This window comes from Crinia signifera, chromosome 1 (assembly GCF_055691185.1).
Source record: "Crinia signifera chromosome 1, ASM5569118v1, whole genome shotgun sequence".
NCBI lineage: Eukaryota > Metazoa > Chordata > Amphibia > Anura > Myobatrachidae > Crinia > Crinia signifera.
In genome coordinates this window covers 149,452,012-149,464,394 of record NC_139217.1, presented here as the reverse complement: position 1 = coordinate 149,464,394, position 12,383 = coordinate 149,452,012, and the positions used below count along the sequence as shown (strand labels likewise).

Below are 12,383 nucleotides of genomic sequence, written 5' to 3'. Positions count from 1 at the left end.
AAAAAAATGTGTTTGTCCTTTGCTTAAACTGTTCAATACAGTAGACTGTTGGCTTCCCAGCCTCTAGTTTCTGTAGGAATTATATGTATGTTGCCTTTCTTTCCTTCAAGGAATGTATCAAATACATTCGCATATTAATACAGAGAAGTCGGAGTCGAGGAGTAGGCGTCATAAGTACGAGGAGTCGGGGTCGGAACATTTATCTACCGACTCCACAGCCCTGCACACACCACAGGCAGCAGCTCAGTGTAAGGGGGAAGAGACATGTGCCTGCTAACATACAGCAGCAGAACCCATCAGAAATATTTTTTCACATTAATAATGGTTTGTCTGGTTATGAGCACATTAATTAAATAAATCATGTAACATGCAGGGGATGCATAGAGCAGCCTGTGTTAGGGCTCATAATATACATGCTGCGTGTACGCACTGTTACTGCAAGTGTTGCGTTAGCATTTCCCGTACATATGCGGTTTACCAGTTACCAGTAGCTGCTGCATTTCCCACCCTAGGCTTATACTCGAGTCAATAAGTTTTCCCAGTTTTTTGTGGTAGAATTAGGTGCCTTGGCTTATATTCGGGTCAAATTATACTCGAGTATATACGGTACATGTGTATGAGAGATATATATATATATATATCAGTTACATGTATGACTTCTCTTACATAAATTTAAAGGTTCAAACGGCAATCGCATCCAAGAAGAATACAATAGCATTGCGGCGCAGGGCTGTGATGTCAAGAGCCGTCGCTGAGAGACAAAAAATGGCGGATTACAAAATTGGCCACTATATCACCATAGCATTTATCCAGCTGTGCGTTCAAGGCCATAGGACATAGCAAGTAATAATAAGTTAAGTCTCAGATATAGAGGTCTAATGAATGCCCAATTTCTACACTATATGTATACAAATACTGCATTTATAGTTGTATAGCTCTTGTGCAAGGTTATAGCAGTTTTCATTCATTTCTAATGGAAGTTTGTGAACTACCTGTGCTCTAGATAAAATCACTGTGTACTTGTTCACACAAGCGGCTGTCACATTTTGTTTCTGCTAAAAAAAATAAAAATTCTGCAATGTTCATTTTTTGATCAGCTGCTAAGGGAAACATTGATTTCATGGCAATGGACTTCTATTGGGGGGAGTCCACACTCACCTAGGTACCGCATCCCGGGCTAACCAGCCACGGTGCTCATGTGACGGCCAGGGGACCTTGCGTAAAAAGTGTCCCCCAGCTGTGGCATGACACTGCTGGCTGTTGGATCCAAAATACAAAGGACCCCTACATTTTTTGTCCCCTGTATTTTTGGAACCAGGACCGGTCCAAGAGCCTGGGGCTGCCCACAGTTTTTTTTTTTTAGTGCATTTACTATTTTGATGGACATGGATGCGATTTTTAATGTGCGATTTTGTTAGACAGGTAAAAACGTGCACATTTTAAAGCAATCCACACATTATAACAGGTTCGATTTATTTGTAAAACGTGCAAATTCACCTATTTTTGTCAAACAAAAAAAATATGTCTAAAAATAGTACCCTATTACATTTTGCCCCAGTTGCTTTGTAAATATACAGAGCAAGAGCCAGATTTTACTCTAAAAATGACAGGGTGAACAAAGATTTATTTTCTTCTTTCCAAATAATTCACGTTGCAAACAAACAAACAAACAAACAAACCCAGAGTAATATCTTCCCACCCAGGAACCAGTTTTACCAGCTATTGAGCCGTCTACTCTACTGTGACACATTGTAATTGTAAACATGTAGCTCTTTGGTATGCAGAAGGCCACTGAAAGAAACTATTTTTCCAAGGAACTTGGGACTACTGACATCAGTGAATCCCAGCAGTCCCTGTTTAAGAAAACCGTACTGTTAATAAATACTATAAAAATGGATTTAAAAAGGTGTACACACGGGGCAATTAACGCTAAAACGGGTGTACGCAGCAATTATGGCAGGAAATATTGACTAGTCAAAATAGTCTAGAAGGTTAGCCAAAATTGCACAGCGTTTCCTCTGTAGAAGATAGTGATGCGTGGCCCTGCTAAGTCAATATCACTTCGCAAAATAGACTGCACAGGTAATGCGCAGTCTTTCTGCCATTTCATCTTGGATGTCATCTCGCCACCTCAAACTCAACATTTCCAAAGCAGAATTAATTATATTCCCACCAGCCAAGAGTAGTTACCAACCTGATATCTCTATCACTGTTGAGAACACAACAATTAATCCTACTCCACAAGCTCGCTGCCTAGGGGTCATCCTGGAATCTGAACTGTCCTTCATTCCTCACATTCAATCTGTCTCTAAATCAGGGCTCGACAAAACCCGGGGGCCAGGTCGCCATGGCGACCAGATTCTGCTTCCTGGCGACCAGATTTGCCAGGAAGCAGAACCCCCGGGCAGAGTGGTGGCTTTACAGCAGCGGGCCCCGCTGTGGGTTATACTGTTAGATATACGGTAAGAGCCACCGCGGCAGCAGCCGGCAGAGCAGGGCACAACTCTCCCAGCTGCCGGGAGAGGGACATGGAGAGGCAGGGAGCTGGCAGCAGCCTCTGCGTTAGCAGCGGGTCCCAGTGGCTTGCTATCCTTTCAGCACATTTCAGACACGTAAACAGTTGGCGCCGCGGCGTGTTATTATGTTCATTATAACAGGCAGCCCGGCAGAGCGGTGCACAACTCTCCCGTCAGAGCAGGTCCGCGGCACGACTATTACATAAGTCAAGGCGGCTCACAAGCTAATCGGGAGCTACCAATGCTGCTCCGTGCTTGAGTTTTGAAATAGGTGCGCTGCGGACCTGCTCTGATGCAGCGGCAGCCGGGAGAGCTGTGCACCGCTCTGCCGTGCTGCCGCCGGGCTGGCTGTTATATTGAACATAATATCAGATCCCACTGCAGGGCCATCTGTTTAAGTGTCTTTGTTTTAACAGGGGCACCCGAGGCTATTGTAAGTGCTGATAGTATAACCAGCCACGGGGACCCGCTGTTCACGCAGAGGCACCAGACACCTAAGGCACCAGACACCAGAGGCAGGCACCCCCGTCATTTTTTTCTCAGTCTGCCCCTGCCTGGCATCAAGCCAGAAACCCATAGCAATGAGCATGTAAGTAAGCAGCACTGTGGCATAATATGCCATGGGCATTACGTTGGGTGGTATTATATGTAATGGGTATTACGTGTTTGGTTCACCGTGTAATGGGCATTGCGGTGTGTGTTGTATATGTAATGGCCAAAAGGTTTTTCGGAGTGTGGCATAATGTGTAATGGGCATTGTGGTATGTGACATATGTAATAGGCATTATGGTGTTACTTTTTGGTGCACACTGTCACTTTTTTTTCTGGCTCCTACATTTTCATCCTGGCTCTTAGATTTTTTAGAAATTTGTCAAGCCCTGCTCTAAATCATGTTACATGCATCTAAAAAAACATATCCAAAATTAGTCTGTGCCTTACACAAGACACTGCAAAAACTTTAATCCATGCATTCATTAGATCACGCATTGATTATTGCAATGGCCTCCTTACCGGTCTTCCTAAGAAAAGACTCTCACTGCTACAATCCATTTTGAATGCAGCTGCGAGGCTAATCTTCCTGGATAGATGCTCATCGTCTGCTGATCCGCTCTGCCAGTCCCTCCATTGGTTGCCTGTATATTCCCGCATTCAATATAAAATACTTCTACTTAAATACAAAGCCATCACTCTGACTACACCGACTTCGATCTCTTTGCTTATTTCAAAATATATCCCCACCGACCTCTCCGCTCTGCACAAGATCTGCGTCTCTCATCCACACTCATTACTCCCTCCCACTTACACATGCAGGATTTTTGTCGGGCAGCATCCACCTTACGGAATGCCCTTCCACGCACACTAAGACCCTCCTCAAGCCTCTAAAATTTCAAGCATTCCCTGCAAAACTCACCTCTCCAGGCTCGCTTATCATATTCAGGACCCCCACACAACCTGCACTAGCATTCATATCTAATTGCATCCCATCAGGACATCTAGTAATCTGATGGGACTGGAATGCTATGGAATTCTATCCTTATGTATCACGATTATCCCTATAGATTGTAAACATGCGTGCAGGGCCCTCCTTCCTCCATGTTGGTTTGTATCTACCCAGTTTGTTTAATCACTGTTGCTTCCAACTGTAAAGCGCAACGGAATATGCTGCGCTATATAAGAAACTGTAAATAAATAATGTAATTTTGATCGCCTTTAGCCAAAATTGCTTAGTTAAAATTGGCCATTAGCCAATATCTATGTGTGTACTCAGCTTTACAGTACTTTATACTTTAATGCAGTGGTTCCCAGGTGGTGTGCCGTGGCACCCTGGGGTGCCTTGGGGGACTTGCAGGGGTGCCCTGGATTGGTGGTCCATGTCCATGAAAAATGATTACCAATTTAATAGGAAAATTGTAGACAAAAAACTGAATTGGTATTAGGTTTTCTTATACAAGGCAACTTGTATTTTAGGTTTTGTTTTCCTTTAACATATGCCTTGCGTTCAACACGATTGTGTTAGTCAATTAATTTGGTTTGAAACCAGCTAGGAGGCAGCGGATCCTGCTAATTACATATGCGCATATGAATGAGCCACTCATTACATATGCGCATATGAATGACCCACTCATTACATATGCACATATGTAATGAGCGGCCCGCTAGTTCCCATTTGCAGCAGGGAAATCACACACTCTCCTAATGTACCTGCTTCCTCCGCGTGAGCACAGACTGCACTGCCTGGTTCCCCAGGATTGCTGCCAGGTACCAGGGGAGGGGGGAGCGGGGGTATCAGCTGCAAGGTACCAGGGGAGGGGCACCAGCTGCAAGGTACCAGGGGAGGGGGGAGACCAGTGTGGGATACCATTTCAGACCCTTTCCCACTGCCAAAAAAAGGGTCTTAAAACGGGTAAAACACTGCCTTTTACTCGTTTAACAAATACCGGTATTTGTTAAACGGGTAAAGCAACCTGGAGCTCTCCCACTGCAGCTCTACCCGTTTAAAAGGGCTAAAAAAAAACCCGGCAAATTACCATTTAAGAGCTGCAGTGGGAAAGGGGTAATACTCTTGTTGCTCTACATTTCAACTGATCCAACGGTTCCCATTCCAAATGATAGGGTTGGACATTATAAGTTGATTATTATTACATGATTATTTTTACATGCCATTGATTGTCTAATGCTAATATTAGATAACTTTGCAATCAATGCCAGAAAAACAATGGTTCCCCACCATTCATAGCACAAACTAGTGGTGCAAACTGATAACAGAGTTGATTCCGTGCTAGATAGGAGAGTGTACAATGGGAATGGGATCATTGGACAGACAAGCATTAGGTCGACACCACAAGGTGCTCATGCCTCAAGGTCAACATGGATTTACGTCGAATGGGTCATTAGGTCGACATGGGGAAGATCAACATAGGGTTTTTCACTAGTTTTGTCCCGAACTTCGACACAGTCGCTCTCCATGCTTCAGGAACGGTGACTCGCTATGTTCGGTACTTTATTCTCTCACCACGCCCTAGTGCAGTGGTTCCCAACCTTTTTTGTCTCCCGTACCCTTGATTAGGCTTTTCATTTATGAGTACCCCCTCGTGAAATTTTTAGAGGGAGTGGCCTAAAAAGGAGTGTGGCTTAACAGGGGCAAGTCATACTGGCAATGGCGAGAAAAAAAAAAGTGCAACCACTTGACCACAATATAAGCTCAGCCCATTCTGCGGACAGCATATAAAATAACAGAACCTTGTCAAATCTCTATTACTGAAGCAACAGACATTCCAACGGATCACGTTAGCCTTCCAATAGTGCCAGATACACATATGCCCCCAAAAGTGCCAGATACACATATGCTCCAATGGTGCCAGGTATGCCCGCACAGTGCCAGAAACGGGAATGCCACCACGGTGCCAGGTATGACCCCATGGTACTGGGTATGTACCCACAGTGCCAACAATGCCCCTACAGTGCCAGCAACAAGTATACCCCCATAGTGCCAGCAATGCCCCACAGTGCCAGCAACAAGTATGCCCCACAGTGCCAGCAACAAGTATGCCCCACAGTGCCAGCAACAAGTATACCCCACAGTGCCAGCAATGCCCCACAGTGCCAGTAACAAGTATGCCCCACAGTGCCAACAATGTCCCACAGTGCCAGCAATGTCCCACAGTGCCAGTAACAAGTATGCCCCACAGTGCCAGCAATGCCCCACAGTGCCAGCAACAAGTATGCCCCACAGTGCCAGCAATGCCCCCATAGTATTTCCCAGCAGCAGCACACTCACCTTTGACGCTGCTGCTGGGGAGAGGGCAGTCCAGTGTCCCCCTGCCATGTAGCTGCCGCCATAGGCGTGCGCAGGCCATTTTATTTGAGGGTGCACAATTTGAGGCCCGGGGTGTGTCTATTGCTGTCTAATGGGTATCTATATCACTGGCCACTTATCTATGCAATATATTATATATATATATATATTTTTTTTTTTATTTATTTATATTTGTGGAGGGGCAGCAACATTCATCTTGCCTCCGGGGACCCCCCTGGCCCTCTCTCCCTTGACATGCTGCCTGCAGCAGACACTCAGTTAATGCTGCAGCAGCTCCTGCCCACCGGCCAACACTGTAAAGTTAAGTGACAGACATATTAACTTATTATTTCTATTTTTTTCTTGGCTATTCACGACATTACCTCCTAGGAGGGGGAACACCTGGTGACCAGTGTTGATTGAAGCCCGCAGACAGACAGAGACGTGAGTGAGGAGTCAGGAAGTCACAGCAGTGAGGTCCGGTCACTCTGAGCCAAGTGGGCGGGCGCGCGGTGTAAACCGCGTCACGCTGTATGCTGCGCAGGGATGTGAAGAATAGGTGGGGGACGAAAGAGCAGCAAAGGATCCAGCGCTGCAGCACCCTGTGCAGACCCGGCCGCAATGGCGTGTGACGGCTTTTATCTCCTGCGCGCTGGAAGCGGCAGGCAAGTACTGGCCAGAAACGGCACAATGGATTAATTTGCGTGCGAGCGTGAGGGAGGTGCCAGGTCATTAGAAGGTGCCTGTCTGACTGCCGCGGCCGCCATTACAGGCCGGGCCGCGGCGTACCCCCCAGCATGTGGACGAGTACCCCCAGGGGTACGCGTACCACAGGTTGGGAACCGCTGCCCTAGTGGATGGTAGGGCATGAAATACCGTTTGTCGCCACAAAAAAAATAAAAGGTGAAAAGGCCCATGTCGACCTTTTGACTGTTGACCTTCCTCGTGTCGGTCTAATGACCCTGTCAACCTAACCCCATGTCAACCTAAGAGACAGGTATCATGTGCTGTAACGCAAGTAATATACTAGTATAACTGATCAGCTGATTTAGAGAAAATTGACAGTGGCCCTGCCTGCGGTGCCGGCTTCAACATTCTCTGCACTTCTGACCAAGTAAGCGAGTGATGTAATGCTATGAAGTGGCATTGTTTAGTGAACCTATGGCTTAGACTTCGGCCACACACAGGTACTGTGGGCCCCGTTCAGCAGGACCCTCTTGGCCGGAAGAAGGCTGCGTGGAGTCACAAACAGCATTTTTGCCGGATCCTACAGAACAGGATCCGGCCACTGGTGAACAGATTTCAAGTAGAACACACACAGCTGCACTGTGTGAATACATACATTTGAATATACTGTATGTGATCGCCTTGAAATTCAGTCATCTTGTCCAACCACTGCCTGCTACCGGTGTATCCAGTGGCTGCAGCCCTGCCGCATATGTGTGGACAGTCGCACTAAGGGTCCCGCTGAGGGCAGGCTCCTTCTGGCCAAGCGGGTGCCGCTAAGCCGCAATGTGCGGCCGCAGCCTTCGTGTGGTTTGTGATACCTGATCGCAGTTTCACCATTGGTGGTAATCATTGATTGTAAGCGTAACATTTACTGCATTGATTCATCTAAAAAAAACTGTAGTGTCAAATTAGATGCAGTCAGGATGAAACAATTTTACACATACTGTACACTTGTGTTGGCAGTCCAGCTTTTACTTTGAAAAAAACACATGTAAATTATTTACATACATACATACACACACACACACACACACACACACACACACAGTTTGTGAGCTCAGGATTATTTTTCTAGCTATAGTGAACTGGTTTTCTTCTATTCTTTATTTTGTACCGTGCACATAGGCTTAAGGGGCTGTCATACACAGGACATGAATAAACTTTAAAAATCAATGTGTAGATGCCAAGAAACCACAGAAATAACAAAAGACACAGGCAAAGAGATCAATACAAGAGAGCAGGAAAGACACAGAAGCTAACAGATGCTGCCATTTCATCACAAGCTTCTCTTCAAAACTGGCAGACATGTGTCAACAATCAATGGGTGTCCATTCTATACTCCCGAAGCTATTCTCATCAGAGCTCTGCTACCCCCGACTAGCAAATTCCTGCTCGCACCCATCCTGGGGTGAAAAGCAGAAATCTGACAAAGCTAGGGTGGAGATTGTGTTTTGTGCCCTAGCGCAGTGCAAAGAGCATCGCCGCAGGGCACTTAAGTCAAAGATGCATTCTCCAAATTAGCAGCATGCTGAATAGAATAGCGCAGAAAGCTCTCTCCTGGCATTATTTACATTGTTTTGAACAGAATCGACCCAAATGTGAGCTCCATAAGAAGAAATTGGCGTTACAATAAAAAAATAAATAAAAAAAAAACTCATCTTAATAAAACGGTTTATGTTAACAGATGTGCAGCTGGTGAAGACGTCATCAGGACATCAGTGAATGCAAAGAATATCCTACAGAAGGGCTGGGCAATTGCGGCCCTCCAGATGTTGATGAACTACACATCCCAGCATGCCTTGCATCAGTTTCAGCATGGCCACATAGCAAAACTAATGCAAAGCATCCTGGGATGTGTAGTTCATCAACAACTGGAGGGCCGCAATTGCCCAGCCCTGTCCTACAGTATACTTTAAACCACACACCAACTAGATCACGGTAGAATCTTCTGAAGGTTGATTATCAACTCACTCATCACATACAAACACTCTTCTGGTACTTATATGTTAGTTGGGCGCCCACTAAGCTATTTTCTTAGTTTTGCGCGTACGCTCGCCACGCTTCGGGCTCGGTGGCTCGCCACACTATATAAAATCAACTCCATGCCGACATGGATAGTGGGGGTATGAGCGTACTAACTATAGTGGGCACCCAACTAACATATAAGTACCAACACTCTTCAGGAGGCCACAACATGATGAAATCTGCTAATCAGTGCACTGATCTGCCGATATCATCGAAAAAACTCTGTAGCACAAAATAGGGTGAGATCTATGTCCATCTCTCTTTATTCTATACTCTTGCATTTGTTTCCTTAAAAAAATAAAAAGCTGTTAATTTAAAGGCCCATACACATTAGAAGATTTTCATTTCAAAAGACTTTGCCAAAATCTCTGATAGATATCTTTTACCAAAGTAGTGCGTACGCACTAAAGGCCCATACACACTGGGCAACTTTGAACTGAAAGTGACTCAAAACAGCAGGTTTGAGCGGCTTTTCGCTCAAAGCCGCCCAGTGTGTATGGCCCGGCACTGCTGCGCATGTATGGATGAGCACTGCTGCGCGCTCCCGCAACATCGCCGGGAAAGCCGTTCATCTGCTGGTTATCCCAGCAGATGAGCTGCTTTGCAACGCCGTCCTCCCCCCTCTGTCGGCGCTGGGCAGGGGGAAAGGCGCTCAGTGTGTATGCACTGAGTGGCTTTCCCCGCAGCGATGAACGCAATCATCGCTGTCCATAACCACTGGACATAGTCGCTAGTCGGACCTTAAGCTATTTCCCCAAAGAGCAAGAGATTTTCAGGTGGCAAAAGACTTTGCTGAAAATCTGTCATATATAAGGTTATCTACATAATGGGTGGGGTTTGAATTCCAAGGGTGGGAGCAGCGGCCATTTATTCACTGCATTTCTGGAAAACTCCACCCCGTTGAAGCTAAATCTCCATATGCATGGCAACAATTATTTGCAGCCTTGCACAATGTATACATTGCTGGAACTGTATACGTTGCCGCCATATAAATATACATAGGTGGGCAGTGGTGCCAGTAATAAATACATTGTATATACAGATGGGGCCACTGCTTTGGAGCGGCTCCCATTGGGGAGAATGGGGTGTGCACGCGCAGGAGACGCTCGCGTGCCGCATTCTCTGCAAAGAGATGATCGCGCTCACCGTACGCCATCTCCAGCGATATGGTGAGCTGGCGGCAAGGGAGAGTGCGACCCCATCTGTATTACTGCCTTATAAATATAATTGGTGGGCAGTGGTGACAGTAATATATACATGACTGGCATGTGTCAGCCATGTATATATTACTGCCTTTAGAAAAATCATAGGTGGGCAGAGTATGCTCCACACAGTGGAGCAGGGCGTTCCGCTGGGTGGGGCATCATGCAGTGATGTATGGCCGGGGGGCGATGGCGTGTGTGTCGGTGTGGGAGCAGGCAGAGCAGTCCATGTGGCAGTGTCAGAGCCGGGCAGCAGTCGGTGAGTATGCTCCATATACAGGGCGGGAGCTGGGGGATGGCGCAGGGTTGTCAGGCAGGCTGATAGTGGCTCATCTTTCAGCCCGGCTGCTGTACACACTCAGCGATGATGGCTGAGAAACCAGCCATCATCGCGGGCATGCTGGTAAAACCAGGAGACTTTGCTAGCGATGATGCAGGAGCACACATCATCGCTAGTCTGCCATCGGTGGGCAATACACACTAGGCGATTTTCAGCTGAAAAATCGCTCAAAACAGCCAAAATTAGCGATTTTCAGGTCAAAATCAGCTAGTGTGTATATGGACACTGTAATCCATTATAAAAATGTTCATTCACATGCTCCTTGTAATTGTTGGAGCTCTTAAACCAGCACACAAATAGTTTTATTGGGCCTGCTTGGTTTGTGTATTACAGAACTGACTTATGGCATACATGTTATTATGGGTGTGTGCGACTGTGCCCACATGCCAATAAACTGACACAGACCTTACAGCTAAACAATGCTGTCCACTTTAACTATATGATTGGTTATGTATAAACTGGGAATTGTGCTTTAAAATGTAATGCACACACTTACATATTGTGACTGCAGAGTGAAGAAGATATTAAAGAGTTTTTTGTTTTTTTGTCATTTCTGGCACTGCCACATGGATAATTTTTGTTTTTCCCCATTAACACGATGCAATTTTCGCTTTCAAATTTGATTACAGTCAAAATTGTAAAGAAAGAGATCCAAAAATCGCACTGCATTTACCCTGCATGCGATATCAATGCGCGGCCTGCACTGTCGGTATCGCACGGAAAATAGACTGTACAGACAAGTCTATTTCTGCCTATGTTGGCTGCAGTGTATTTGCCCATAAACCACACCCCCCCCCCCCCCAGCTAGAATTAAACTCAGTGCAATGGGCATAATACTGTATGCTGTTCTAGGAAACCATATCCCATCTGCTAACATCAAAAGTATAAAGACATCAGGGAAAACTTGTGATGACAGTACAATATAGTGCCATTAAGCGCATGGCTGGGCATTGAGATCCTTAGAGGCACATCACAACGAATAGCACTCCCTCGCTTAATGTATTTAACTGAAGATTTAATTTGGATAACGGAACTTTTACCCCAAATTAATCTAGAAGAAGTTAAACAACCACCACCACAGTAGGAGTATCCCTTAATCAAATTATTCCGAAAACCATACATTCCAGAAAGTGAAAAATAAAATAAAAAAAATTCTTGCTAAAAGCACTACCGGGGACAGGATATTTACAGTAACTGGCACTACTGAGGACATGATATGTGACTGGCACTAAATATGTGCAAGAAAATGGTTGATTGGCATTCACGGTCAGTGCCCTAAATAGTACACACACTTTGTTTCATGTTTTGAAACCTTGTTTCATGCATAAATAAAATATATGTTTGTGTGTATTTTGTGTTTGTACAACAAAAATGTATTATACCTCAAGATACATCATTGAAATATAAAAATATTCTGAAATACAAATAATCAGTTATCCAAAATTCTCCTGGTCCCGAGCATTTTGGATAAGGGATACTCAACCTGTAATGCTTCTACTGGGTAGCTCCACATCAAGATGGCATTACCCACAGGTTTCAAGCTCCGGAATACATTGCATTCTGGAGCCTGGCACAAAACGCCAAAAAAACATTTTTAAACAGCACGTACAACACTCCAACGTTAAATTTTATAGTCAACAGTTTGCAAACAGGGAACAGGTTTTAAACCGGAGTAACTGAACAAGGTATTCACTTTTCTAACAGTTCAAATACACTGGCAATAATGCCCCCTACAGTCAGTTATATGCATTACACTAAATTATTCCATGTAGGTA

The 12,383-nt window shown here is 45.3% G+C and overlaps 1 protein-coding gene across 3 annotated transcripts in view; it reads right to left on the bottom strand.

Annotated features, from left to right (window-relative positions):
* RUFY3 (RUN and FYVE domain containing 3) overlaps positions 1 to 12,383 on the bottom strand; it is a 119,378-nt gene that overhangs the window by 99,222 nt on the left and 7,773 nt on the right. The window lies entirely within an intron of this gene.